The sequence below is a fragment of the Vespa crabro genome, chromosome 19, assembly GCF_910589235.1.
Source record: "Vespa crabro chromosome 19, iyVesCrab1.2, whole genome shotgun sequence".
In the NCBI taxonomy this organism is placed as follows: Eukaryota; Metazoa; Arthropoda; class Insecta; order Hymenoptera; family Vespidae; genus Vespa; species Vespa crabro.
The window spans coordinates 4,523,873-4,530,000 of record NC_060973.1 but is presented as its reverse complement, the minus strand read 5'-3'; positions in this window follow the sequence as shown (position 1 = coordinate 4,530,000).

Sequence of the window (6,128 nt, the reverse complement as noted above, 5' to 3'; positions counted from 1 at the left end):
GTTACATTCTACATATACCAACGACGATGATAACGATTATGATAACGACGACTATGATTATGATTATGATTATGATTAGGGCGACTATGACGATGATGATGATCTTTTTATCAATGTAGAATTTTTACGACGCAAATTTTCATATTGATTAAGAAGGGTGTACACCTATATAAACACGTTCATAGTTCTTCATAAATACATAAATGAATAAATAGATACATACATACATACATACATACATACATACATACATACATACATACATACATACATACATACATACATACATACAAGTACAATTGTTTCGGTTTTATAACGTTTAATGAGCCGTGTCATTGCGATCGCTCTAATCACCGTTTAACGAAGAAAAACTAAAGAAGAAAATAGAAAGGAAAAAACTAACAAAGATCCTGATCCGTGTAGGATAAAATATATATTATTATATACATACACGATGGACCAAAAAATATTCGATCATCCTATAATCAGAATGATAAATGGAATAAAGATTGGTGATTATGTTTACGAGCAAGAAAGAGACAATAATAGTTCGTTACCGTAACTATTATAGAAAGAAAAGAGAGATATATATATATATATACATATAAAAGATATATATATATATATATATATATATATATATATATAAAGGAAAAGGAGAAGAAAAGAAAAAAGAGAAAAAATAAATAAATTGCGTTCGCGAAATAGATGTATTCTCAAAGGAATTTAATTTTCTTTTCTTTTTATTTATTTATTTATTTATTTATAATCGTTAATCGAGCAGATAAAAACAAATTCTCTCAAAGTATTAAATTTGTAATGTAATCTAATTTGAATGTTTCTAGAGATATATTTTTGTTCTTTTTTAAATCTCTTTGCTGAGCTTACTGCTACTTCTTCTTTTTTTATTTTTTCCTTCCCTCCAGCATTATATACACACGGGCACACCATCAATAACATTGGCTGTATCCTATCGCAACATACATATATATATATATATATAATAAACGATTAAAAACAATACAAAAATGCGTGTATAATAAAAGTCTCTCTCTTTTTCTCTCTTTTTCTCTCTTTCTCTCTTTCTCTATCTTTCTCTCTTTCTCTGTTAGCGAGAGAGTATGAAAAATAAAAAAAGATAAAAAAAGGAAGAAAGGAAGGAAAGAAGGAATAAACGAAATGAAACGTAAAACGAAATTAGCTTCGTTCGTTTCCTTCGATCAAAATTCGTATATATGAGAATTTACTAGATCAAATCGCTGTTCACAGTGATTTGAATGGAAATAATGATGACGATTAGAGAACTGATCCTAGGTTTATTTATTCATAGACTTACTAGGTATATATATGTATATACATATATATATATATATATATATATATATATATATACATACATACATACATATATGTATATATACATGTCTCATATCAACGAATGGAACAATGACGATGGACAAGGATTTTTAATGAACACCGACACATATGTATGTTGTATAGTTATATATTACACACGTACATATATGTACGATCCATTGAATCGACTTAAAATGAAGTAATCTTATTCAAATGGCTGAAAATTTAATAAAAGCAATCGGCTGATATGTCAATTTTTGTACGATTTAATGTTGATTTCTGTTAACTATGCGTATTTGATATAGTATATCAAAAAGTAGAATCATATAATATAATTAACGTAGACAGATTAATGGGAAAATTATTGAATAAAAAAAAAGAAAAACCAATGAACATACACACACACACACACACATGTATATATCTATATATATATATAATATATATATATAAATATATACGTACATACACACGCGGACACATCCACGCATACACACGGACACACACGAGTACAATACATGAGAATCAATCGTACGAATAAAAAAGCTCGCGACTACTTCAGTCGACTTTTGCATACAAATATATATACATACATACATACATACATACATACATACGTTTAAGTACATACACGTTACAATAAGTTGCTGTGAGAGTAAATAAGATAAATGAAAAAAAAAAAGAAATGAAGAAGAAGAAGGAGAGAAAAAGAAAAAAAGGAAAAGTTAAAAAGAAGGATATATGATTCGTCGTAATAAATATTACAAAAGCGTTATTTTGCACTCACGCACGCACACGTACACACACATAAATACACAAGCACGCGCGCACGCGCCGGAGAGAAAGTAAATATATAAAAAAGTATTCGCCTTCGTCGTTTCTCACATGATTTACGCATTTTTCGCGTTATTTTGATATAAACAAAATTGAGGGCGGATGAATGGAAGGGACTGGGGTTAAGGTAGGGAGGGAGGGAGGGAGGGAGGGAGAATTTGTTACGATCGATCCGAACACACAATTTTGATCGTAAAGTCAAACGTCCTATAGCGCTTTTCTTCGTTATTCTCTCACAACTCTACCGTAATTATATACACGATATATATGTAAAAAAAAATAATGAAAGGAAAAAAAAAAAGAAAAAAAAGGTTTACCTTTATATTCATACTGAAAAAAATGTGGTTCCTAGAATATCATAATATTAATTATATAGTAATAAAATATATTACTATGTGAACACACTTTGTTATGTTGGCGATTGACGATCGAAAATTACATACGTACATAAATATTAGTTGAACACGTGTAATCGAACTTCGATCTCTTCGAGAGAATCGCAGGAACAAAAATAAAAATAATATATATATATACATATATATCTATATGTATATATATATATATATATATATATATATATGTATGTATATATATACATATATTTATGCATTTTATATATGGCTAAAATCTGTCCGCCTGTTATTATCATTAAAAACGTGCACGAAATGTCGCTTATCTCTCATCATTATACACATATATATATATATATATATATATATATATATATATATATATATATATATATATATAAAGGATATTATAATCCTTGGAATTAACTTGCACAGAAAAAGAGTGGAAAAAGGACAAATTTACGTATATGCAAGAGAGAAGCGATAGTTAAAATATTTTAAATTAAGTCGCATACAGATTTAATTATTATTATTACAGTTTAACTAAATAATTGATAAACATATAATATGTGTATGTATATATATTTGATTAGTTTACAAGAAATTACAGAATTTCATTGATCATTTCTGGTTTATATGCAAAAATGAAAATGGCATGTTGCAACGCCTGAAAATAGGCAGTCGAAAAACAACACGCTCTGCTGCTAGTTTCAGTCGATGTTGCAGATATGCCCCTAGCTATAGGCAACCCTCGTACGCGCGTGTACGCAAACAAACTCCGAGCCAGTTTGTTAGTTCGAAATCAACGCCGCGTAGGACGATCAAACATAACGAGGTAACTTTGTAAATTTAGAGAAATATTTTTTTTATGTGACAATACGTTTTAACGAAACTAAACGAATTTAGAAAATGTTTCCTTTTTTTTTCTTTTTTTTTTCTTTTTGCCTCTTTCTTCCTTTTTCTCCACTTGTTTTCCTTTTTATTTTATTTTCTTTTCCTTCTTTGTGTAACTCTGTACAAAGCTATTAGAGAAACTTGTTGATTCATCTAATTTCAATTACAAAACATTTTTACGTTGAAGTCAGTTTCGTTGAAATACTCTCGATGCAAAATCAAAAATGAAGAGAATTAATGAAGAAAATAAATAAATAAATAAATAAATAAATAAATAAATAAATAAAAAGAGAGATTTAAGGTGCTCGTAAAATTCACTTCTAGTCATTTATAGGATGGATATAAAAGCTAAGAAGTACGTGCAAATGCTTTTCATTGCAACTCCTTCTCTAGTCATATATAATATCTGAAATATTAATTGCTCATTGATATATATATATATATATATATATATATATATATATATGCGTATATGTGTGTCGGTGATAATGACTATTGATCAAGGAAAAAAAGAAAGGAAGAAAGAAAAGAAAATACATACGTACATAAAACTCATATTGATTCTTGATTTTGTGTTCCTTTTTTTTCGCTTCGATTTTTCTAATAATTTAAAATGAATATATATATATATATGTAGAAAATTATTTTTTATAAATTATTTAAAAATCTCTTATCGCGAGAGAAAAGAAAAATGAAGGAAAAAAAGAAATAGATAAAAGAGAAGAAAAATAAAAATCACATCGTCGTAATCACCCTGACACATATATTATGATAATCTATTATAAAGTCGACGACCCGTTTGAATAGCTTCGTCATTTAATTGATAAAAATTTTCTATTGTGTCCCTCTTTATAATCACACCGACCAAACCGATAAAAATCGGCCTCCCAACAGAAATTAACCTTGCTCAAAGCTTTTATTAAACTATCGAGAGCACTTCGTTGTGGGCCGGCTATCGAAATTAGAATAGCAAAAGGATTGGATGCTTACCGATTAAACCTCGACAAGCACAACCCGCTCTGCACTGGTGTCCTTTATTACTAACGGAAATTCCTTAATCGAAACACTTATTATACAGGGTAACCTACTTTGATCTCTCTGTCGAACATTTCTCTTTGCTATTAAGTCAATGAAAAATAATGAAAAGATACTTGAGACTTTGAGGATTTAGCAATATAATATAGAGAATGATTATACATTATATTATATACATAAGTCTATAAAGTGATAATCTCGTTTCCTACGAATTTTTTCTTTTGTCGTTTTTTATTTCTTTTTCTTTTATTATTATTATTATTTTATTATTACATCTTTTCGAAATCTCTCTCATATCTATGTCTTTAATTAACGTTAGAATTAATTAACGGGAGCAATTATCATTCTGTCGACTTATTTCTCTTCCGGCAATATGGATTTTTTACATGTCGTTAAATTCTTTTTTCTTTTTAATTTTCCAACACACACGCACATACACACATATGTGTGTAATGATCATGTGCCTGAAAATTCGATTCTAATTATTCCAATAATTATTACAGCATAATTATGACCTTTTATTATCAAAAACGATTTCTTACTCGCTACATTTGCTATCGCGCTGTGTGAGATTCTTTTTATATCTTTATACAAAAGAACCCTCCGATTTTCTAAGTTACATACTTGATCTATCGCACGTTAAAAATGACGCGGAATGGGCCGAAGGAATGAAAACGAAAGAAATAAAAAAACAAGAAAGAGAATTTACCATTAGTAAATTAATTTATTAGTTGGATTTTTTATGACACAGACGAAAGTATATGGATATTATATATCTTCATGTGTGTGTACATATATGTATATATATATATATATATATATATATATATATGTACATATATTTAAACGCCGAATATTGAAGTGCTTGTTAGCTTAAAATATTAGGGGAAAAAAAAGAGGAAAGGAGAGAGAGAAAAAGAAATAAGCGCAAAGTGTTGTTTAAGTATTTCGTATTTGCCACCCTTATTATTTTTCTTTTTGTTTTTTTCCTTTCTTTCTGCCGACATATAGAGTGCCCTAAAAAGTAAAGCTTTTTGACCCATATTTCAGGAGAAATGTCGAGAGGATTCGATGGAACGATTTTTGGTTTTTTTTTTCTTTCATAGATTTACTAACTTTGTTAAATTAAACGATTAGAAAACAAAGAAGGAAAGAAAAAAATAAACTAAATCGAGTTAGTTTATTTGAGAGATATTTAAAATTAAATTTTACATCTTTTGTATTGTATAATAAATAAATGGAGAATCGACTTGAGGATCCCACAGCATAGGTATGTTTAAGCCATTACGGTGATCGCGTTCATTGGTTCCTATTATAAAAAAAAAATTATTTTACGAGATCCCCAGGATACACTCCTGAAATATCGGTTTAAACCATTTGAGTCGAATCCAGTGTAATAACGACAAAGAAAATAAAACGGAGACGTTCGAGTGAACACGCGTGACCACTTTTTTACGTTTTTCTCTTCTTTTTGTGAATCGGTTAAAAAAAAAAAGAAAAGAAAAAAAAAGAAAAAAGAAAAGAGCGATTATTAATGGACGTTGACGATTGACAAGCAACAAGAAATAAAATAAATAAATAAATAAATAAATAAATAAATAAATAAAAAAAAAATTAATGATAATAAAAAAAGAGAGAGAAAAGGAAAAACGTGAATTG